Source organism: Gadus chalcogrammus, chromosome 4 (genome assembly GCF_026213295.1).
Source record: "Gadus chalcogrammus isolate NIFS_2021 chromosome 4, NIFS_Gcha_1.0, whole genome shotgun sequence".
Taxonomy (NCBI): domain Eukaryota; kingdom Metazoa; phylum Chordata; class Actinopteri; order Gadiformes; family Gadidae; genus Gadus; species Gadus chalcogrammus.
Genome location: NC_079415.1, coordinates 21659161 through 21684538, shown reverse-complemented (window position 1 = coordinate 21684538; position 25378 = coordinate 21659161). Strand labels below are relative to the sequence as shown.

The 25378-nt window shown below is 42.5% G+C and overlaps 2 long non-coding RNA genes and 3 other non-coding genes across 6 annotated transcripts; 4 read left to right on the top strand and 1 right to left on the bottom strand.

Moving 5' to 3' along the window:
* Window positions 1-894: 894 nt before the first annotated feature.
* On the top strand, window positions 895-8351 carry LOC130380345 (uncharacterized). The gene is made up of 3 exons (XR_008895277.1): window positions 895-2394; window positions 5662-5700; window positions 8287-8351. It is a non-coding gene; the product is annotated as an uncharacterized LOC130380345 (long non-coding RNA).
* A 6629-nt stretch (window positions 8352-14980) lies between these two features.
* Window positions 14981-15171, top strand: LOC130381883 (U2 spliceosomal RNA). Its single transcript, XR_008895509.1, has one exon. It is a non-coding gene; the product is annotated as a U2 spliceosomal RNA (small nuclear RNA).
* Window positions 15172-16125: 954 nt separating this feature from the next.
* LOC130381876 (U1 spliceosomal RNA) lies at window positions 16126-16290 on the top strand. The gene has a single exon (XR_008895502.1). It is a non-coding gene; the product is annotated as a U1 spliceosomal RNA (small nuclear RNA).
* Window positions 16291-21336: 5046 nt separating this feature from the next.
* Window positions 21337-24658, bottom strand: LOC130380343 (uncharacterized). Of its 2 annotated transcripts, none has more exons than XR_008895273.1 (2): window positions 23937-24658; window positions 21337-23128 (listed from the first exon to the last, which is right to left on the bottom strand). It is a non-coding gene; the product is annotated as an uncharacterized LOC130380343 (long non-coding RNA). The 2 variants fall into 2 exon arrangements; XR_008895274.1 differs by lacking the exon at window positions 23937-24658 and adding an exon at window positions 23396-23447.
* Window positions 24590-24780, top strand: LOC130381886 (U2 spliceosomal RNA). The gene has a single exon (XR_008895512.1). It is a non-coding gene; the product is annotated as a U2 spliceosomal RNA (small nuclear RNA).
* Window positions 24781-25378: the final 598 nt, after the last annotated feature.

The following is a 25378-nucleotide window of genomic DNA, read 5'->3' as shown; positions in this document are numbered from 1 at the left end:
TGCAGAAAATGGGCACTTAATTTCTATGACACCTGAACCACAGCAGCTACAGGAAACGTATCCATCAGGTGAGGCCCCAATGCAGGGGTGAAATCCTGAATCCAGCTGTTCCTACCATGACATTCGTGTGTGAGAGGCGATGACGCATTTCATAGTATTTCCTTGCCAAGTCCTCGTGTTGACATCCCCAACTGAAGAAAACAACAATAACATTAGTTTTGGACAATAGTAATGCCACCCCACATTGGTACCGCCCTGCTCTTTCAAAAGGATACTACCTACTTGGTTTAACACTCCTGCTTTTAAGAATAGTACTTCCTGGATTTACCCTCCCTGTTATTGTACCTACTTCACATTCATTTGATTGTACACCATCTGGAAATGACCATTTTACACACAGGAGCAGTTACACACTGCATGCCCTGTTTTACCCTAATCCTTCTATGCTCATGAATACCTGGTAGCCTCACTGGTGAAACTATGGGACTTTTGGGTAGCATATTTGTCTTACTAGAGACACTGCAGGCTTTCTGACGTCTGTCTTTGTGGCTGCTCTGAAGGTAGTTATATCTATCCGGATACTGCAGATCTGGGACGTCTTCTTCAGCGGAGATGCTTTTGAAAAGCACCCCGGGGGCATTGTATGGGTCGGTAATATTTAACCTATTTAATTTTTGCCTATAGAGCTCGATGTCATGCGAATTAAAGTGAGATGAGTACTCCGATGGCTTGAAAGCTTCGGCGCCGGGTCATTTTAAGGAAGCTCTTTAAGGGCGGCGCTTGATTTTACTGACAAAATGGCGTTCCGAACACCGGTGGTCACGTGGGTTCAGGAACTCGATATCATGCAAGCACTTTGTTTTCTTTTTATTTTGTTCTACACCACACCCAGCTAACACACGACCATACGGCAACGTTGCCTATACGTTGCCATTTGGTCATGGCAACATTACCTCCTGGCAACGTTGTGGCAACATCGCCATGACGTTGCCTACAGGAAGTTGCCATAAAGTAAACAAATAACATTGCCGCGACGTAGTGGCTTGGTAATTTTGCTAACGTTGCCACTTGGTAGCGTGAGTGACGTTGCCACAACGTAGTGGTGTGGTCATTTGCTAACGTTGCCACTTGGTACTGTTAATAACGTTGCCGCGACGTAGTGGTGTGGTCATTTGCTAACGTTGCCACTTGGTAGCGTGAGTGACGTTGCCGCGACGTAGTGGTGTGGTCATTTGCTAACGTTGCCCATTTGTAGCGTGAGTGACGTTGCCACAACATAGTGGTGTGGTCATTTGTTAACGTTGCCGCTTGGTACTGTTAATAACGTTGCCGTGACGTAGTGGTGTGGTCATTTGCTAACGTTGCCACTTGGTAATGCAAGTAATGTCACGGCTACGTAGTGGTGTGGTCATTTACTTACCGTGATATCAAACTTCAGAATTACACTGGCTGTTTGTGTCCAACACAAATATTAGGTTAAATCAGAAAATGTCACCACTTTTATTGTCTATTTACTACTTAGTGATGACTCAATTCCCACAACAAATATTTGTGCTCAACTATGTTGACCATCCAGAACTACATAACAATTCTCATTTCCACAAACTCTGACCCTGTTGAAAAATAGAAATGAAATATATTCAGATACTGAATTGATGAATCATTTATTTCAAATGCATATACAGGGACCAAATCACGACAATTCTTTCTATTAACAAAACATTTGAAGTACAATTCATGCGTTTCACGGATTCAAGTGAACAAACCACATTGAAGGTTTACATTGGTCAACCAGGACTGAGCATAAAGGCCGTGGAGAGGCTGAGGTGGAGAGTATAGCTAAAGCAGTGACTGCTAATCAGAATCCAATCCAAACTAATATTAATGCTGTCTAGTGCAATTTTAAGTTACAAGAAAATAACAGCAGTGCCTGACCCACAGGATAAGACTGAACTGACAATCAACCTGAGTTTAATCTTAGTATTCGGTAACCAAGGCTGAAATAAGGTCATCAATGCAATTTGAAATTGTGCGAGTGAGAGTGGGGTTGGGCAATGATATAATCACGGGTGTTTTGTTGAGGCTGCAAACTCAAGGTTCTGATGTCGAGTGGCCCAGATAGCCACCCCACGATCACGAGTGCTGTGTTGCTTTGATACATTAATTAAACCTCAGACTAATAAACCTTAAAACACCAAATCTGGTGTTTTTATCCTATTATTATACGAATTGCACCCCAGTTTTCGATCAAGCTGAAGTTGTCCTTAAGCTGCAGAGAGGCTGGCTCAACTGTCGCTGCCGAGTCAGGGTTGTGAAGATGTCCTGTTGATTCCGGATGTCTCTTAAATGGTGGATCCCAGCGTCTTCAGTTCGGTCCCTGGAAAAAGAAAAAAGGTACTAATTTAATACTTTCTGTTCAAACACACACACACACACACACACACACACACACAGCAGTTGAATAACATATCAAGCGAAATGAAAAAGTGTGTGAGGACAGCTATACAAGAACAATGGTGTCTAGTTTACTGAGTTTGACCAAATCGGTCTTGATTTTATGCCTGTAGCTCACAGCTGCACAAGATGTGAGAAGGGACCAAGTAATGGCCATGCTGCCCTCTGCAATACTTGGCAAAGAGGAGACCAAACATTGTTAATGCAAGCTTTCCTTTTCGATGTCTATGCTTACCTAAATCTTATTTTGCTTTAAAATATAAAAAAGAAAAAAAGATTTTCGATGGCGCCATTTCCACACTTTCTTTTACAGTTTGTTGTTTTGTTGTAATTCTATTGTTATAATTTATGACACCATGAAATAAGAATCTCAATGTCAACGTTTTATTTTAATAATTGTATTTTTTTTTTTTGCATTTACACAGTACATTGCAATATGATGGTCTATTCTGTGTGGTTGAATTGAACTAAATGAAATTGAATAACAGAATGCCTTAAAGGCTGATATCTAACATGTCTGAAATTAAAACTTTAATTTCATACTGGATCTTGCTATCAGTTCAAGCTTTTTCGTTCCCTGTTTTACAACCAATTAATCCACAGAAGGGCACACGTTGGTAGGGCTGTGCGATGAGGATATTTTTTCCACAATATACCATATATATCTCAATACTTTTAAATCTCATCTGAAGGACCCATCATTTATTATATAGGCCTACTGTATTATAAACCCAAATAGGCCTACTTGGGTTTGTATATTATATCATCACACAACGTGACGCAAAAGGAACACTGGAACAGAAACAAGGTTGAAACGCTGGCTCAAATCCTCAGGTTCTGTCCCTTCCGTTTACTCACTGTTGGTTGGTATGCCATAAAAACTAAGTGATGATTTTGTATTGCTGTTAGAACAGCCGTAGATTACACAACAAATTATGAGTTGTGCAAAAAGTACCGCTGGCAAGGGGGCCATACTGCCCCCGCGAATGTGATGGCGTTTATAGAACCAGGCATTAAAGGTCTCGTGCGATAAAGACAGTTAAACCCAGTACTTCCAAAGTTAGAGGTCTCGTGCAATAAAGACGGTTAAATACCCTGTACTTCCAAATTTGTCTTTGTGGGTTTTGAGACAGGAGAGAAAAGAGATAGAATACAGAAGAATACAGAAGAATTTCGAAAATATATTATTACTAGAATTATTAGGTAAGGTAAGTTAATTTGAAGTAGCTATTATTTCCAATGTTTATATTTTTAATGTTAGTAGTATAGACCATTCTGATAACGATGACATTCGCTAAATCTTAAATTAGCTATAGTACTACCATGACAACGATACCCAGGCGTTAGCTGGGCGGTGCTAATAGCTAATGAACTAGCTAGTTATACACTAATGTTACTCAAATGATATGTGTTTATAGGCAGAGGCAAATTACACTTAATACTCAAGTGTAGTAATTGTTTAAGTCAACACCACGAAGTATGATGAAGACAGCAAGAATAGTGTAAACTTTAGCAGGCTACTTAGCCAACTTAACAGGCCGATGGGGCTATCGGCATTGCTATAAAATGCCATTGTGAGCCAGCTGTAGCCCTCTGTAACTTGATGTCACATTTATCCTGTCATTCAGGGTAAATTTGATTTAACGGGCTTTTAAGTTTTAAGATGGCATTAATTTGGCTTGCCTTTTGGATGTGCAATGACCACAACTTGCTAATATCGACGAAATCGGGCGGGAAACAACAAAGAGGCAGAGGCACTCGCCTATGTCGCGTGCAGTCGTAACGTTGCATTTATTGTTTTAACTATAGGGCTGTTGCACGAGCTTGCAATGGTAGTGCTAGTACCACAAGGCGGCGAAAAAACAGCTTTGTCTAAGCAAATGATATCTACATACCGTAGCTTTCCGTTCCTCGCCATGTCTTCTTTTACTCCGTCAAGCAGGGTGTTCTACCAATTTCTTCTATCATATTGTGCTTCCTGGTCTGTTCTGCGCATGCGCATGATTACGCTATTGATTCCGCGTTGTGGTATTGGTGTAAAATACACATACAGTACCCCTGAAATCTCCAATAAAGACGTTATAATAATACAGTATCAAATTATCATCCCATATTCTTACAGTATACATGGGGTTAGTGGTGTACAATAACGTGATTCTGTAGTGGGAGCATCGTTTGATAGAGGCAGTTGGTCTACAGATGAAATACGCTAACATACGCTAACTGACACATAAGAATATGGGGAGCATAATTGTATGCTGTATTAAAATGTCTTATTGGAGATTTCAGGGGTATAGTATGTATTTTACAATGTTACGCATGTCATGCGCATGCGCCGAAGTAGGTAGCGAAATCTAGGTAGCAGTTGGCAGAAGGTGTTGTACCAAACTGCAAGAAGTTCATAAGCATTTGGTTAGCTATGTGTCCCTCTCTCTGCAGACTAAATGCCACCAATGGTAATCTTAATTTACCTTATTGAGGATTTCAAGCGAAAACGACCACGTATCAGTAGGTCTGGGTCCCCACCGTGAAGTGTTGGCGGGAATAGGAGGAAATTAGCCTGGCAATCATAGATTGCGCGTCGGTCTGGGGAGGCTGCCGTCAATTTCTTCAATCAGCACAAGAGGCGCGATCAACTGGCGTAGTTCAAATGGGTTAACCCCTAATCCTTACCATAAACTCCCGCAAACATCTAGGACTAATCGAAACACGATTTAAAGGAGAGCCCTTCTAGCCAATCAGAGGCGAGAATCCGGGACTTATCCTACGAAAAAATATCATACCCAGTCTAGGAGGAAATATGAACGAGTACTCGATTGACGCTTGTGTGACGTCAAGTTCTAAAAAATGAAATAAAAATCGACCAGAGATCACTTGTTGTCAGTCAATTTTAAAGAAATCCACCAATCACTAATAGGCTAATAATAGTAATCCTGAACTAGAGATGCAATTTGCAATTGCAATACAAAGGTCATGCAAATCCAGAATATGGTGCCATTAAACCACCTGTGTTTAAACCCCAATGTTTTGTAGGACCTTTCAGTTTTGATTTAAGATGAATTTACAAATTCCCATCTTCTTCTTTACCTGCACAAAACCTAGGCCTAGTCCTGTACTGTTTCACACTGTATATGTATCATGAACTGTACTGTTTAAAAGTTTAACACAATTACATTAATTTCCTATGCATTTCTTTTTGCATCATAGATCATTCCCTCCAGTCCCCGTTGACCTCATTCTTGTCAGGTATGTGTATAAAGCCTTGTCAGCCTTGAAAAGCCAATTCAGAACAAAGATTCACAATGCAACGTAACAAACCGTTGTAGATAGAAGTTGCAGCAGTGTGAATTGAACGTTGCAAGTCGTCATAAGACAGTTGGTTTTAGAACACTTTTACTTCAGTGCTGATGACGTCTTGCCACTCACGTCAGTCAAGGCCAGCAGAGGCTTCACGATATTATTAGGAGAGTAGGAGAAAATAATTATCCACTTTGCGTAAGGAACGCTACTGTTTGCAAAACATCAGTCGCGTAACAAGTATTCCAAGTATGCTGCAGCTTTATTGGTTAACGTGACCAGCAAGCTAGTTAGTAAAAACAAGTGGTATAGTAAAGGTGTCGTTATGGAAACGGTGGTGATGTTGATAGAAGTTGCATGGGTGTGAACCCTGTTGCATGTATTTTCATCGCTAATCTTTGGTCTGAAGCTCGCATTTGCATCACAAATCTTTGGTCTGAAGCCTGCTATAAGACAGTTTATGGCTAGATTGTATTGAAACCTCAATCACACGTTAAAATGTGAAACATTTTATTTAACAGGATGAGTGAGGAAAAAACAGTTACGGGCAAGGCAGTACCTCCGTTCATGGAGATCTGCTAAACAAGTGATGAATAGGATAGCTGAAAGCACTGCCAGTGTTTGTGTCACAGAACACCATGTGGCTGATGCCAGCTTGTCCAGCAGTCCATCCGGTGTTCTTGCGCCTGTTGGTGACATGGACAACTCCTTGGACTTGGATGAGTCATTTGAGGATCGTTCTGCTTTGGAGGATGACCTCCATGACTGGATGGATGTTGATCCCTCTGATGATGAGGAGGAAGAGGTTTTTGGGGATGACCTGGAGGCGTCCGACCAGCGTCCGGCATCGCTCGCATCTGACCTCGCTAGCTGGGCTTGCCAGTTTCAGGTGAAACACAATGCTGTTGATGACCTTTTGAAAGTTTTGAGAGGTCACGGGCACACTGACCTGCCTTCCACCACCAGGACACTCCTGAAGACACCAAGGGAGGTCAGGATCACATCAAAGTCTGGTATGGAGTATGTCTATTTTCCTATCAAGGACAAATTGCAACAGACTCTATTGAGATACCCAGCAGACCAGGTCCCCGACTGTGTTGACCTTTCCTTCAACGTAGATGGGCTACCTCTGTTTAAGAGCTCAGGAAGAACAATGTGGCCCATCCTTTGTGCTGTCCATTTAAAACCAGTGTCAGTCTTCCCTATCACCCTTACTTGTGGAGGTTCGAAACCACAGAATCTGGAATTCCTGGAAGACATGGTGATGGATGTCAACAACCTCCTGTCCAGTGGCCTGCAACATAGGAACAAAACAATAAATTCAACATTCTATGTTTTGTGTGCGATGCTCCTGCAAAGGCCTTTGTGAAGAATGTTAAACTTTGCACAGGCTATTATGGGTGTGACCGGTGTGTGCAGAGGGGTGAGTGGTATGAGAAGGTTACTTACCAAGACACAGAGGTGGTGGCTCGTAGTGACGACTCCTTCCGCCAACAGACACAGGGCGAGCATCATCATGGCAGCACCCCGCTTTTGGATTTACCCATAAACATGATCAGTGCATTTCCCATCGATTACATGCACCAGGCATGCTTGGGTGTCATGAAGAGGCTTCTCTTCATGTGGTGCAGAGGAGTGAAGGGCCTGAAGATGTCAGCAACCCAAATAGAGGTCAGCAGCAGGCTCACCAACCTCCGTCCACACATCCCTTCCAGCTTCGCTCGCAAACCGTGAGATCTTAAAGAGCTTGAGAGATGGAAGGCAACGGAACATAGGCAGTTTATGTTATATACAGGAAAGATTGTGCTGAAGGGGGTCCTTAAAGATGAATTTTTCAGCCACTTCATGACATTCAGTGTGGCAATGAACATACTTGTAAGTCCAGCATTGGTCGAGCAACACTGGAGATATGCTGCTGATCTCCTCCGATTCTTTGTTGAGAGAGGCCGAGAACTTTATGGTAACCAGTTTCTGGTCTACAACGTGCACTCAATGTTGCACATTGTGGAGGATGCCGTGACCTTTGGAGAATGGGACAATTGTAGCGCTTTTAAATTTGAAAATTGTCTCAAGAAAATAAAGAGGATGGTAAGGAGTGGAAGATGCCCCCTGTCACAAGTGGTGAAAAGGCTTGAGGAATGCGCTGGACAGTCAATGGAGCATGGTAGGCAGAGGTCCAATTCTTCTTTTATTTTGAATCGCCGCGAATGCTGCGAGGTCATAGAGGAGAGGGACGGAAGCCAGCTTTGCCGTGTATACCACCACCCAGAACCACTTTTCAGTGTCCCTTGTGACTCCACATTAATCGGAGTACTGAAGTACAAGAACAATGACACCGTTTTGAGATGGATCCAAAATGACAACCTGAAAAGAAAGGCAATCAAGATTCCTGTGGGGGAAAAAATCCTCTTCATGGCCATTCTTCATGACATTGCAGTATGTTGTATTTTGCTCAGTGTATTATCATTGCAATTTCTTGTACAGACACAATTATTCTTTACTGTATTAAATTAACCTCTCTGTTCTTGATTACAGAATGTATAGCATCGTCGAATTTTTGGGGGAAAGGACTGTTGGCATAGTGGCCAGTAATTGGATTATAAAGAGGGAGATGTAAGTACATGCGAAAAACCTTTATGTCAATCATTTCAAAAATTCTATGCAAGTTCTGCAAAACTATTTTGTTTTCCATTTCAGAAGACATGCAGCTACTGGCCACTCCACAAGCCCACACAGAGGGCAAAGGACAAAGATTTGCCCGATCCTAAAACCTGGCTAAAAAGGCCAATAAAAATATTTTCCTCAACAGGTGTGTTAATGGGCGACAAATAACAAGTGGTGACATGCAACACATTTAAAAGAGTGTAATTTCTAATTGTTTTGGCCCACCTGACTGTTTAGATGATTGGGATCAGGCCGTCAGGAGGAACAAGAGGGCGGAGACAAAGTCCTGTGTGGAGACAGGAAATGAGGACACAGGGAGGCGCATCATAGTCAAACCCCAAAAATTTATTCACACCGGTATATCTGCACATCCTTGTGTACTGTATTAACTTAGTGTTAAAAGTGCAAGCAGCAATTCTAAACAATGTGTAAACATGTAACACTGTTATTTACTTTCGGCTAATATAATTCTGTTCAGGTGAAAAGAAAACAAAGAAACGAAATGGGAAAAAGGCAGGACAAGGTCCCTATTTCAGGACTTCCCTTCCTCCTCCACCCCAGATAGAATCCCCCATTCCACGGCGTAGCGCACTACAAATATCTTCACCCCCTGTGACTGATGACGGTAGAGTTTTGCAAGGGAATGATGGTTAAAAACAAATACAAATAATTGCATAGAAGTCAAGAAGACACTATGTTTCGAAACAAAAACACATAACCTAAATTCTTATCTTGTTCTTTCTGTAGATTACTCCCCTCCTTCACCGGCAAGAGACGTTTTTACAGAAAATGATGGTAAAGTTATGTATGGTAATGATGACGAATGATGATGACATAACAGTAATTCTATGAGCCAAGACAACAAAGAGTTTGAAACCAAAAAAAAAACATTGAATTATTATTTTGTACTTCCTGCAGATGATTCGATTGCGTCTTCATTTGAAACGCCATTGCCTATCTCTACTGGGGACGGTAAAGTGGCGGGTGGAGAGGGTGGTTAAAACCAAACTAGTAACTCTTATCAACAGGTTATGACAGTCATCTGTCTATACTAACCCTACACATTATGCTTTATACACATTACTTAGGTGACCGAAGAGAGAGAGAAACCATACCAATCTGGGCAAAGAATATCAACGGTAATACATGTATTGAACTGTATTGCACTGTATGCAAATGACACCAAATACTACTAAATACACTCCTCTGATCTCAACATATTTTTTTTACAGCGACATTGGAGGTTCTGCTCCGAAGGCTTGAGACTGTTGAGCAGAATCAGAGAGAGGCTCTATTATTGCTACGGGCAAATCGACATGGGGACCCTGGGGAAGCTAGTGTCGAGTTACTGCAGGCGCAAACTCAGGCCGAACTACAGGAACTCGAGGAGCACCTTAAAAATAGAGATTTCACAAAAAAAATGGTAAATGTACGAATAATGGTGAAGTGACTTTAGGCTATATTGTACACATGCCACCAAGTGTGCCACATGGCCCTGCCATTGAGTTTTTTTCATCTTTAGTTCCCTGTTGTTAGCTAAGTAGTTAGAGATGAGCAGTCCATCTTCAAATACCTTAATTTGGTTCGCCCCCCTCAAAAGAAAACACCACCAACACCACATGAAAAATACAATGCAAATACTTGCCTTAACCATGGTTGTTTGATTTCCTTAGATTTCCCATCTGAGCCTAGTTGGGGGGTCCAATCCTGGGGAGTGTGTGAGGAGGGTGTTGCGCTCTGTGGCCTCAAACTTTGTTTGGAGCAGCTACAGCCTTAGGGGAAAGAAGGGGAAGATGCCACTGCTTGGCACAGCAGTGGGCAGTACCATCAAACGTAAGTCTAAATATGTGCAAACAAATCTATTTAGCTGTTTCAGCTATTTTTCTACACCTTTTAGCTGATGTGATCCGTTTCTTCCAAAGACTCCTCATTTAGGGATGGGCATGATTAATCGACGATCGACTAATTGATCATTAAGAATTTCGTCGATGACGTACATTTTTCATCGATAAAACTAATGCTAAAAAATATCTTCACACGGTGTGTCTTTTTACAATTACCATTCGTATTGTTGTTCAGCAGAGAAATACAGACGGACCAATTGCGAACTACTGCAACTGCTGATGCCATCTCTCCAAGTTAAAAAGTAGCCGCACCCACCCCAAACTAATCGGAATAAGTGTATAGATGTCGATTATAGCCGACTACACCACCTATTCTATTCCACATGGAATTCTATTCCGATCAGAGAATTATATTTAGATTAGCCGCGTTTACATGGACACTTCTGATCCGATTCGATTTCTAATCGGAATATATATATTCCTATCATGCAATCCGAGTGTATTGTATATATGGCAGTTACAAAAGTGGTCAGTGTGGTCAATTTAATCGAATGCCCATCCCTATCCTCATTATCACTGACCTTGGTACCGTGACAAGCTGGCTGCTTTTTTGTCTTTGTATTGTAGGATGTGTTGTTAATGGAATGCTTTCAGTGCATCACATCTATTTATTCATATATTGAGTGTACTTTCTTCAACAGAAAGCCCTTTATCATTGGTATATTTTTTATGTATTACCTGCTGTTGTTGCTCAGGAGTTGAAGGGGACCAAAGACTTTCACCCTTGTGCTTTTGCTGAAATGCAACAGTACCTGATGGGGAATTAAAATAGTGCAAGTCATTTTGACATCATACATCTGTACACATCATGCAGTTACAATTGACAGAGGCATGCAGCTGGTACAGATAGAGGCTAAGTGTAAAGACTGTTCAGACATATCTCCTGTTGCATCACAACTATGTTATACAGTCCATGAGCCACAGGGGGTCTTCACTAACACTCGGACATCCCCCCTCTGACATTTTAATACAATTTAAAGTGAATTAGCTGACAGTGGAGTTGTTGTATAAGTCCTCGTGGCTACGGCAGAACAACACCGGTGTTGTTCTATCCATTACCAACCCCACTCTCACTCATGCTATATTGCATAATTGTCTGGATTCAGATGCAAGAAGTGCATAACTAATATACACGTGTATGAATTATACTGTCGTATTTTGGTTTGCATCATTGCAGAAAAAATTATTTAAAAAAAATTATATCTTTATTGTCCTCACAGTTGATCAGTTTTCTTTCTATTATACAGACCAAAATGTATTAGCTGTGTACTTAATCTGAATCCATACAATCCCATTCATTTTTAATGAATGAAATCACAAAGCAACAAGTTCCAACTTACTATCACACAAAAATATCCTCCAGAGATGAATAGATTTCAGGAAAAAACCTTTTTGAGAATGTGCCCCCTGAGTGTTGGTGACATGCCTAACTTTTGATCACAAATTCAATCTAATTACAGAGGCGATCATGAAATGGAAGCCGGGGCTGGAAGAGAAGGAGGTGGAGCTTCTGATGGCAGAGGTCTTGAAACATGCCCCCTCAGCCCACTCCAAAAGTTTGAAGGTGAGTTTAAACGAGAGAGGCATATGCAATCGATATCCCTCCAGATAAATTATTTGAACATGCTGACTATTAGGGAACAATTATCATATTTTTGTACGCCACCACAAAATGATATGCAGATCCATGTCCTACTCTTTAAGCTTGTTTACAAGACGTGGTTACAACTCTTCAAGCGAAACAAGGCTAACCTTTGAGGCGGCTCGACACCAACTCTGGGCGAAACACCTTTCTGCAACAAGCTAGAACTTGTTGCAGAGAAAACACAATAGCACCACCGTTTCCATACCAACACTGCTCGTTTTAACTAGTAGTTAGCCAGTCAACCAATGAAGCTTATAGAGAATATTTTTTGTATACTTACATGCCTCCCGCAGAAGTTGCAGACTGCAGCTTGCTGAGCAGGTTCTCCAATACACAAAACCACGTGAATAGGGGATGGCGGCCGGACACCTTATAGAGCAGATGTGACCTTGGGTACACTGCAGCTCTTCTGCTTCTTAATTGAACCCACGGAGACAGGTTGGGTTGAGCACTGGACTGGTTTATTAGCTGCAACATGGGACAACACACAACCAGTGTTCACACATATATATATATATATATATATATATATATATATATATATATTCAGCCATAGTCCGTTCGAACACAACGTAAGCTTGGTTGCTTCTGAACTTTCAAACACAAACTTCAAATGATCGTATAGTGGTATTTACAACAAAAAACATTAAGTGATCGTATAGTGGTATTTACAAACTAAACATTAAGTGAACATACCTGCAACATGGGACAACACACAACTATAAAAGAGGAGGCCCGCATTAGCGCGCACATGTCACATAAACCTCGTGCTCAAGAACTCCTCAAACATCACACACAAACCAACAAAACGCCTTACAACATGTAACATTAGATTTTACATGTTATGCTATATTTTAAACATCGTTCTTTACATGGTTTGCATTTATAAGTGAACTTTATTTACAAGCGGACAGAACGGCGACTTACCACAACGTAAGCTTGGTTGCTTCTGAACTTTCAAACACAAACTTCCGCCGTGGACCTTCAGAATAAAATATAAAATATTGGTTGGAGTCCCAAGTTTAACAGAATTTAACAAATAAAAGAAAGTAATTATTTACACTGTTACACAGGGATAACACGTTCACTAACAAATCTCCGTTGCAATACAAGGTTCGCTCAACAACTAAATCCCGAACAGATCTACCGGCAACTAAATATTCTAGAGCCTTTTGACGAACACAACGCATGATGACGCTAATGATCCCCATTCCTGGTGTGGTATTGGTGTAAAATACACTGCAGGATTAATACATTGATCAACTACACGCTAAAAAGTTTAAATTAAATAACATAAGAACTATAAAATGCATTTCCTGCAGCTGTAGTGCAAAGTGAGTTGGCTTGACTTCGTGTTTCCAGGATGAATATTTACGTTGTTTAGGCGCAACGTCCGCAATGCCAGACCCCGTCTACCGTCTTCTTACTATTAGACATTATCCGGCAATGCTTAGCTTTCATAGCCACTTGGGCTGCTATCTAGAACGTGCTCACGCTCGAGTCTAGCGTAACCTCGGCATAACATATTTAAGTTTTGACTAAATGTACAATGACATTTGACTGAATGTAAAATGAATATAAATGCACTCACGTGTTCTCTTTTATTTGTTCTTCACAGGGTCGGATGGAACGGCAGGCGGAAGAACATCCCCAAAATTGAATTCAAAATTATTTGAAATAAAAATATAATAAATTGATATTTGTTAGTGTACTGTCTTGTCTTTTGAATAGGCTTGGGGTCCACATTAGCAACAGCCACCAGCCAAAATGTAGGTAAAATATTTATGTGGCTTGTAGATTTCAGACTAGATTTTGTGGGTTCTATAAAGGGCAAATGAGGACTGCACCATGCAGATCCGCCCTAACGTCCTTGCAACGTTATGGCAACCTTTTTGAAGAAGGTTGCATAAATGTCGCCAGTATGTATTTTGGTTGCCACGACGTCGCCAGGACGTGGCAGTTACGGACGAGCAACGTCGCCAAGAACGTCCTTGCAACGTTATGGCAACGTTATGGCAACCTTTTTGAAGAAGGTTGCATAAATGTCGCCAGTATGTATTTTGGTTGCCACGACGTCGCCAGGACGTGGCAGTTACGGACGAGCAACGTCGCCAAGATACATTGCGGCAACGTGATCGCGTCTTTCACCCGCACGTCGCGGCAACGTTGAAACTTACGTTGCGGCAACCTATGTTTGGTCATAAAGTTACGTAACCGCGACGTCGCGGCGACGTAACTGCGTTAGCTGGGCAATTGCATGCTTTAAACATGACACGGGGCCAACAGTAAAGGCGTTTTTTCAGCCAACTCCCTGTTAGCCAGTTTACCTTGTCATACATGGAGCAATTTAAAATGCTCCTTACCGTAGCACCAACGAGCTGTGTGGTTTTCACAGTAGGTTTTGGTCTGCCCTCTGCTTTCACTCGTAGTCAGTTCACGATAGCTGTCCAATGAAGGCGGTGACTGGCCAGAGTGTTGTGTCAAGTGACTGAAGTGCAAAATTCTACCCTATCGGTCACTGGTTCACGGGTGGGACTTATCTGCCATAAGGATCAATTGAAACGGAAAATAAACACGAGCCGCCTGGGGTTCACTCGATTTACATTGAAGTCAATGGGAATAGTGGCGCTGTTGTGACTCACATAATTGATTTCAGGAAAACAGCTCGTCTTCGTGAGTATTTCTGTTTCAAAGCACTGAAAATGGGATTGTTGTAAGATTTTTGGTTTATTTATTTTTTAACATTTTTTTGGTGAAGCACTGCTTCACCTGTAGTCTTATAGAAGCCTCCACTGCTCCAAACTCTATTTGTGAAACATGCAGACGGCCTAGTGAGACTGCCAGCAGGCAGCAGCAAAGAGATGTAGCGATCTCGGTTTATTTCTTCAGCTTTCACATACACACAAACACGCTGACAGGGTGCTTGGTCTTTTTTTTGTTTTGTCGTTGTCTGTTAAACCGCCAAGTGGAGCGACGTGTCTGGGAAGCTGGCCTCTTGGTCTGAGCCTGTGGAGGCATCGCTTCTCGGCCTTTTGGCTAAGATCAAGTGTAGTATCTGTTCTTATCAGTTTAATATCTGATACGTCCCCTACCCGGGGACCATATATTAAATTGATTTTTGGAACTGGGAGATGGAAAAGGGGCTTGCTCCGTCCACTCCACGCATCGACCTGGTATTGCAGTACCTCCAGGACCGGTGCACCCCTCTCTCACTGTGAAAAACAAAACTAAACTCCTCCTGAGTCCAGAGAGTAGTGGTGCCGAGATGATGCCTCATGAAACGTCAAAGCCTCGCAGCCAGAAGAACCATCAAAGTGGTTCGACCTCGAAGCTTCAAATTAGTACGCTAGGGACACCTAGTGGTGAATTAAATTATGATGAAAGAAAGAGTTTCCTGTGATGATGTGATGTTTGCTTCGTACAACATCACAACGTTTAAGAATTAAAGTCATTTCAGTGATACGTGTGAGTTTGCCGTTCATAAATATCTCCCGAGTTCATGGTAGAGAACAAATCATTTGACCTAGATTTTAAGTCATCCCGGGCAAAATAGATTGTCTCAGTAGCCTACTAATAATTGTAATAATAGAACTGCATGATGACTGAGAATGAGTGTGATTAATTACATAGCCATAAAAGTGATCTTGGAACTGGGTAGGGTCTTCTTTTTGTAAAAATGTGCCAATTGTGAACCCATATCGCGCAACAGCCCGAGATGAAGCCTCGAACGTCACGCGCTACGTCATTTCGCCTATGTGAATCCTACTCGATACGGAGCTTCGCTGGGGGAGGAGCCGAGGTACTCGACACACGCCCCGATGCCTCGACGCAAACCATAACATCACTACCTGAGAGTACACCCGTCCGCCTGTAGACAATAAAGTGTCATTTACAATTCATAAACGCACTGTTTACAATTATTCCAACGATATTCTGTTGTTTAAGAAAGAAAAAAGGATTCTTTCTGTGGCGGGTCGATAACTCGGATCTCCAGGTTTCCTTTCGTTATGCTTCCATCACGCTGATTTCAGATTCGCCTGTCATCGTGTGACCGGTGGTCTACAGTGTTTATTAAAGTCTAGACATCTCCGAATGCTTTGCAACCGTTCTCCACGGGAACAAGCGTGGGCATCGTTCAGCCCACCTGAACGTGTACAACTCATACTTACCTGGCAAGGGAGATACCACGATCAAGAAGGTGGTTCACCCATAGCGAGGCTCAGCCATTGCACTGAGGCTGTTGCTGACCCGTGCGAATTCCCCAAATGTGGGAATCTCGATTGCATAATTTCTGGTAGTGGGGGACTGCGTTCGCGCTCTCCCCTGATCATGTTGTTCTAAAGAAATAATAGCTATGAATGGCTTCATCGCGCTGACTAATGCCGTCCATCCCACGTTTTGCAACGCTACGTTTATTCAAAAGATCACGCAAACGATCACGCCCAAGCAGTGTAATGCATTACATTCAGATGTGGAACTCTGAGTCTGGAATAACGTAGTCATTCATTCATTCATTTCTTTCATTCATTATGGATCAAATTATTGTTTCTGTACAAGTCCCGTCTCTGGCCACAGCAGCGCTCCCACTCATTATGGGTTCCTCCTGTATAAAAGTTAGTATGGACAAGACAATAATTGCTTACGGCCATACCACCCTGAGCACGCGCGATCTCGTCTGATCTCGGAGGCTAAGCAGGGTCAACTCGAGCTCATTGGCTGCAATAGAGTTCCGGGTGTTGACGTTGTTGGGGCGGGGAAAACGTGGGCACCACCATTTTGGCAGTATTCGGCAGACTGGCGCTCTTGTGGTGGAGCAGACATGGTCGATAACTGTTGTGCACCAGGTTGCACAAATAAACGAGGCAAAAATAAATGTACGTCGTTCTACCGCATTCCTAAAGATGCGGAGAGGCGAGCTAAGTGGATCAGCGCCATTAAAAGAGCCAGGAGCAAGCAAAAAAAGACTGAAAAATGGGACCCCCCGGCTGTTGGATTCCGCTTGTGCAGCGATCACTTCATATCAGGTAAGTTACAGAATACAAAGCTTGGCAGCTTAGCGTCATTATTTAATAGGCTATAATTGTGGTCAGGCGCGTATCAGACGCGGGGGATGAGTACGATGCATCCCCCTCACTTCTATTGGAAGGCCATTCCATCCCCTCCACTTTTGTTCGTCAAATCCTCACAAAAATCAGCTTTTCTAATAAAAAATAGTAAACGTTCGCCTGTTGTATGCAATTTAAAATGGTTGCTATGATTGCATCCCTCTGTATCAAATGATCACTCTGTAAATCCCAGCGCTACAATTGACGTTACGTAGACTAAACAGCTCGCGCAGCCTGCAGAAAGCGCTGGCAGCGGTGCTCCCGAGACCCGACTGCCTGAGAGCTCAGCGCGGTGACCGCGGTCATTCAAGCAGTTTCTCACAGATTGCTGTGCCTAACTGTTCGTGCTGCATACTGACTTGACGCCTTCAATGAAAAGGTAGAATTGAATCACTGTTTTAGATCAGCATCATTCACTGCCTGTAATGAAGGCAACATTTTCAGGCATATTAAGCGATTAAAGCGATTAAGCGATTAATTATTTGTCATTAATAGATGCAAGGTTCATGGCTCTCTATTCAAGAGCTAGTTACCTCCTAGCATAAGATCCCATTCATTCTTCCGACGGGAACTAAGCCTACTTTAGTTTTAAAACTGTTTTATTTTTTCGTGCAATATAGCCAATGATGCCGAAAACTAAAAGAAAAAGACAGGGGACTATAGACGGCTTTTTCAAGAGAAAACAAGTAAGTTGACTTCTCTCCCTCTGCAGACACTGACGTGCTTGCAAGTTGCAAGCTATAGGCTATCTGTTTCGAGTGCTACCGCGGTTGGGATGCACAGGTTTGACTAGGGCTACAGGTAGCCTTTACGGAGAGTAGAGATCCTCGTGCGATTCGTCATTTTCAAACCTTGAGAAAACGCACTTCAATCTACAAGGTGTATCACTGAAAATATACACAAAGTATGTGTCACAGCAATCAACTTAGGCCTACTGGTTTAATGAATGTGAATGAATGCTGTGATACACGAAAATCCGGAGAATTGTGCGATTCGCTTTCTCAGCACACTTGAACGTGAAATGTCCTCAACAGTGTGTGTCAAGGGTTCATCTTGTTTTCTTAGAACATTAGAAGCATGCAAGTGCGTTCCATTCGATCAGACACGTTTTATTTTCAGTTAGGCTACTGTATAATCAGTAATACCACACCATAAACACATGAGCCCAACATTATACATAGATCATAGATAGGTCTCAGCATGAAATGGAGAACATTTGAAGTTGAACTTGACCACTGGTTTGACAGCCTGCACTCTGTGTGTCACTACATAATAACATCACTACATACAAGTAACAAACGCTCTAGCCAAATGTCATTAGAGCTACAGTTATTGAACATTCATGCAACAGCCTCAAGTGGCTTTACAAATGTGTTTTGTCTCTGCTCATTATGACAAACTAATTGTTCTGCAATCATTTTCCTGTCCAACAGATCCAGCTTGTGCTTTTGAACATAACACACGGTTACACTGTTGAGACATGTTTGTGTCATTGTACTTCGCATCCATGTTTTCAGCCTTCAGAGGCTGCTGAAGCTCCTTTCAGCTTTATCACACAGTGTGTGTGTGTGTGTGTGTGTGTGTGTGTGTGTGTGTGTGTGTGTGTGTGTGTGTGTGTGTGTGTGTGTGTGTGTGTGTGTGTGTGTGTGTGTGTGTGTGTGTGTGGTGTATCAAACAAACACACAATGAGTCATACACACACACACACACACACACACACACACACACACACACACACACACACACACACACACACACACACACACACACACACACACACACACACACACACACACACAGTGTATCTGCTCGCATTTCTTCCATTTTGTAGGCCTAGATGTATGTAAAAGTTCATATAATTGATCATCGCTATTTGGAATGATTATTTCTTCGCCTATTCCAGAACACCCCCACTTTTGGAAAGCTTGATACGCCCCTGATTGTGGTTTCGGATCAGTTTAATACTACAGTGTGCACAGTGATCTGGGAGCGGCTTTATGAGGCTGTGCTTCTGCATGGACATGTACAGCATCATAAATCCCCTGCATGTTAATGGGTTGATGTGCAATGAGATAGATGAACAGCAATGCTGAACAGTGCGTGATACAGCCAGCACAGTTAAATGACACAAAGAAATAAGTAACACTATTTATTTAACTTCTATTTCTACTCAGGGAAGATTCAAAGTGAGCAATCAAACCCTGGTTGGATGTGTCATTTAGCCCTTTGAGTGTGGTGTATGTGATAATGCGTAGCATAGCTCAGGGCAGACATTGTAGGCATCAGCTCTAGCCAAAGGCCAGATTCAATGAAGTGGACTGAAATATGTTCCCACCTGAATGGTGCTTTGGCTGTGCAGTTCACATGCACAGTTTGTCCACATGCACCTATTCATCCCCCAGCGATTGTAGCCCAGCTTCTTTTAGGTTTTAGATTTTAGATATGTTAAGTTTAAGTCTACCTTCCTTTTTTTACGTGAACTTGCCTCACTGTTTAAATAATGTCTGCCTCTGACTCATCAATTGTTTACTTATATTCCTCAGGGCCCGAAAGGACCAAGAGGTGAAAGGGTAAGCCACTATCAAACTCATTAATTATGACAAGATGCATGACAATGCCATGTTTGCTGGATAGAAACTTTCATGAAGTTTATCGGGTTGATATATGATGACGCCGATTGACCTTTCAACTTGAATAGGCCACACCCCTTTGTTTACATCAGGCACAGCCTAAAGCCCTCCGCCGTGATAATATAACAAATAATAATGGACCAATCTCTGCTGCACGACGGCTGAAAATAACCTGAACTACAAATATTTGTTGTATATTATTTTTTTCTGACTTTGGCTCACATATCCAGAACAAATTCATATTTATCTTTTCTAAACTTTATTAACAATAATAAAACAATTTAGTAAAAGGACATGACGCATTTATTCAAGTTGAGACCAAACCGAGCTCCACAGCCGAACAGAGCTGGGACTCTGGCAGCGTCCCAGCAGACACGGTGGCTGTGTGTCAATCAGTGGTAATCAACGGAGACTAACCCAAGGCCTTCCTCCACAGGGACCCCAGGGCCCTGACGGGAGGGACGGCAGACCTGGCAACCCCGGCCCTGCTGGGCCCCCAGGACCCCCTGGCCTCGGCAGAGTAAGTATCCTATAGGGGCCGACTTGGTCAACTGCTGGGTGGGGGGACTGAAGGTGGATGTTGGTTCTAAAATGTGACTGTGTGGGGGACTGAAGGTGGATGTTGGTTCTAAAGTGCTGCTGGGTGGGGGAACTGAAGATGGATGTTGGTTCTAAAGTGTTCCTAGGTGGGGGAACTGAATGTTGATGAAGGCCTCTCAGTAAATAAGGTTAACCGGCTGGTATATCCTATTGTAACCGTAAGGTATAGAAGCTACAGGAAGATGCTGATTTGCTGTTCATCTGTTTGATAAACGATCAAGCCCTTAAACTCACCTGACCCAAATTCTGGCACAATTATAGCAATGGAACAGACAATAACCTATGATTTAGAAAATAAGTATATTGTATTGTATGAATTTTTATATGTATATTTTGTCTCTTATTCTGGTTTTTATTTTTCACTCCAACAGAACTTTGCTGCTCAGTATGATCACAACAAAGGCGCTGATATTGGTCCCGGCCCCATGGTGAACACACACACACACACACACACACACACACACACACACACACACACACACACACACACACACACACACACACACACACACACACACACACACACACACACACACACACACACACACACACACACACACACACACACACACACACACACACAAACTCAGACACACACACACACACACACACCCACACATACAAACTCAGACACACACACACACACACACACACACACACACATGCACAAACTCTGAGACACACACACCTGCAGTTTTGTGGTAACTCTCCAACAATAACACTATGTATTCACACATACACATCACCACACAGAACTAGTATACTGCAGAAAACAGAGAGTGACTGACAAAAGAATGACAAACTGTCATCAGTAGTGACAGTTTATACTACTTTTGTTTTCACCAGAGCATCAACAGATTGTCCCCAAGACTGCAACAAGGATCCTACTGCAGAGCAAAGTCCCACCACAGTGCCTTTGAAGGAATCTACCCATGAAGAACCTGGAAACGATGTCCAGCCTGTTCTCCATGAGGAGGATCCAGCAACCCCACCATGCACCACTGAAACCTGTGGTAAACGCGTCCAATCTCTTGAGCAAGAATGCCAAGCTCTGAGGACTGAAAATATGTTGTTGAAGGAAAAAATGAATAGGACTACACTGAATGAGATGAGCTTGCATAACGATGATAAAAGGGTTCATACTCTCACTGGTTTATCAGCATTCTCCATTCTCATGACAATTTTTCATATTGTGGCTCCTTTTCTCCAACTTAAATCTAGTTTAACATGTTTTCAGCAGTACATGTTAACTTTAATTAAGCTTAGAATGAACTTGTCCTTTGAGTTTTTGGCTTTTTATTTTGACATTGACTCAACCACTGTTTCAAAGCTCTTCAAACACTGCATTAGTGTGATGCATTGTAGACTGGTGCCAAGTCTGGTGTTGTGGCCTGACAGAGAATACTTAAGAAAATCTCTTCCATATGCATTTCGAAACCGTAGCTTTGAAAAGACAGTTTGCATTATAGATTGTTTTGAAATATTTCTAGAGAAACCCAGTAGATTGCTAGCCAGTGCTCAGTGTTACTCATCATACAAATCACACCACACAATGAAATATTTAATTGCAATTTGCCCTCGAGGTTCCATTTGTTTCATTTCCGCTGGATGGGGAGGTCGCACAAGTGATACGTTTATCACAGAACAAAGTCACTTTTTATCTCATTTGCTCCCAGGGGACGTAGTTTTAGCGGACAGAGGTTGTCTGGTTAAAGAGTCCATTGAGAGATGCCAAGCTGAATTAAAAATTCCAGCATTTACTCGTGGATAGAAGCAGTTAGATCCTGCTGACTTGGAGAACACCAGACGTCTAGCCTCTCTTAGGATACATATTGAAAGAGTGATAGGAGTTCTCCGTCCAAAGTACACAGTCTTGCAAAGCACTGTCCCCATATGTTTCACGGACATAGACAGGGAAAATGATGTGGCCTACCTTGACAAGACGGTGAGCGTGTGTTGTGCACTTACAAATGTGTCTGAATCTGTGGTGTCCTTCCAGTGATGGGGATGTACAGTAAATTGAACTGATGTGACTGGCTACAGATGTGCTCAACCAGCAAATAAACCTTTGTGACTCACACTTCTTGCTTGCTTGTCGTGACATTATTTTTAATCACTCGCTATTCTGATGCGATCACATCGTTTCTCTTTGCAGATCAAGCTGCACATCCACCCATTCTAACTTGAGTTCCACCCAAACAGATATTTGTTCTGGTGTGTTTTATATGAATGACCCACCCATGTTTCATATCCCTGATTGCTACAGATATCTAATACAAATTATGGGGAAGAGAACAATATTGGTTTAACAACTGTTTATTCATAAATAACAGTACAGTATCAGCTACTACAAACAACTCATTTCACAGTCTCCTCACTAAGGTTTTCTTCTTTGGGCATTGATCACTTTTCGGCAGATGGGACATACCCACTGTTTTGGGACCCTTTTCATGCGAAGGCAGGTCTGGTGAAACTTTTTAACTGAACAAAAACCTGACGCACAGACCACCATGTTCCCTGCTTCTGGCTCAGGGCAGTAGCACCACTGTTGTTGACTATGATCAGCAAATGCTGCTGCTGCTGGTGCTGGTTTCTGTGCAGAAAAACACTTTACTGCCTAATTAACAGAAAGGTCCTTTGCAGAAAATGGGCACTTAATTTCTATGACACCTGAACCACAGCAGCTACAGGAAACGTATCCATCAGGTGAGGCCCCAATGCAGGGGTGAAATCCTGAATCCAGCTGTTCCTACCATGACATTCGTGTGTGAGAGGCGATGACGCATTTCATAGTATTTCCTTGCCAAGTCCTCGTGTTGACATCCCCAACTGAAGAAAACAACAATAACATTAGTTTTGGACAATAGTAATGCCACCCCACATTGGTACCGCCCTGCTCTTTCAAAAGGATACTACCTACTTGGTTTAACACTCCTGCTTTTTAAGAATAGTACTTCCTGGATTTACCCTCCCTGTTATTGTACCTACTTCACATTCATTTGATTGTACACCATCTGGAAATGACCATTTTACACACAGGAGCAGTTACACACTGCATGCCCTGTTTTACCCTAATCCTTCTATGCTCATGAATACCTGGTAGCCTCACTGGTGAAACTATGGGACTTTTGGGTAGCATATTTGTCTTACTAGAGACACTGCAGGCTTTCTGACGTCTGTCTTTGTGGCTGCTCTGAAGGTAGTTATATCTATCCGGATACTGCAGATCTGGGACGTCTTCTTCAGCGGAGATGCTTTTGAAAAGCACCCCGGGGGCATTGTATGGGTCGGTAATATTTAACCTATTTAATTTTTGCCTATAGAGCTCGATGTCATGCGAATTAAAGTGAGATGAGTACTCCGATGGCTTGAAAGCTTCGGCGCCGGGTCATTTTAAGGAAGCTCTTTAAGGGCGGCGCTTGATTTTACTGACAAAATGGCGTTCCGAACACCGGTGGTCACGTGGGTTCAGGAACTCGATATCATGCAAGCACTTTGTTTTCTTTTTATTTTGTTCTACACCACAATTGCATGCTTTAAACATGACACGGGGCCAACAGTAAAGGCGTTTTTTCAGCCAACTCCCTGTTAGCCAGTTTACCTTGTCATACATGGAGCAATTTAAAATGCTCCTTACCGTAGCACCAACGAGCTGTGTGGTTTTCACAGTAGGTTTTGGTCTGCCCTCTGCTTTCACTCGTAGTCAGTTCACGATAGCTGTCCAATGAAGGCGGTGACTGGCCAGAGTGTTGTGTCAAGTGACTGAAGTGCAAAATTCTACCCTATCGGTCACTGGTTCACGGGTGGGACTTATCTGCCATAAGGATCAATTGAAACGGAAAATAAACACGAGCCGCCTGGGGTTCACTCGATTTACATTGAAGTCAATGGGAATAGTGGCGCTGTTGTGACTCACATAATTGATTTCAGGAAAACAGCTCGTCTTCGTGAGTATTTCTGTTTCAAAGCACTGAAAATGGGATTGTTGTAAGATTTTTGGTTTATTTATTTTTTAACATTTTTTTGGTGAAGCACTGCTTCACCTGTAGTCTTATAGAAGCCTCCACTGCTCCAAACTCTATTTGTGAAACATGCAGACGGCCTAGTGAGACTGCCAGCAGGCAGCAGCAAAGAGATGTAGCGACCTCGGTTTATTTCTTCAGCTTTCACATACACACAAACACGCTGACAGGGTGCTTGGTCTTTTTTTTGTTTTGTCGTTGTCTGTTAAACCGCCAAGTGGAGCGACGTGTCTGGGAAGCTGGCCTCTTGGTCTGAGCCTGTGGAGGCATCGCTTCTCGGCCTTTTGGCTAAGATCAAGTGTAGTATCTGTTCTTATCAGTTTAATATCTGATACGTCCCCTACCCGGAGACCATATATTAAATTGATTTTTGGAACTGGGAGATGGAAAAGGGGCTTGCTCCGTCCACTCCACGCATCGACCTGGTATTGCAGTACCTCCAGGACCGGTGCACCCCTCTCTCACTGTGAAAAACTAAACTCCTCCTGAGTCCAGAGAGTAGTGGTGCCGAGATGATGCCTCATGAAACGTCAAAGCCTCGCAGCCAGAAGAACCATCAAAGTGGTTCGACCTCGAAGCTTCAAATTAGTACGCTAGGGACACCTAGTGGTGAATTAAATTATGATGAAAGAAAGAGTTTCCTGTGATGATGTGATGTTTGCTTCGTACAACATCACAACGTTTAAGAATTAAAGTCATTTCAGTGATACGTGTGAGTTTGCCGTTCATAAATATCTCCCGAGTTCATGGTAGAGAACAAATCATTTGACCTAGATTTTAAGTCATCCCGGGCAAAATAGATTGTCTCAGTAGCCTACTAATAATTGTAATAATAGAACTGCATGATGACTGAGAATGAGTGTGATTAATTACATAGCCATAAAAGTGATCTTGGAACTGGGTAGGGTCTTCTTTTTGTAAAAATGTGCCAATTGTGAACCCATATCGCGCAACAGCCCGAGATGAAGCCTCGAACGTCACGCGCTACGTCATTTCGCCTATGTGAATCCTACTCGATACGGAGCTTCGCTGGGGGAGGAGCCGAGGTACTCGACAC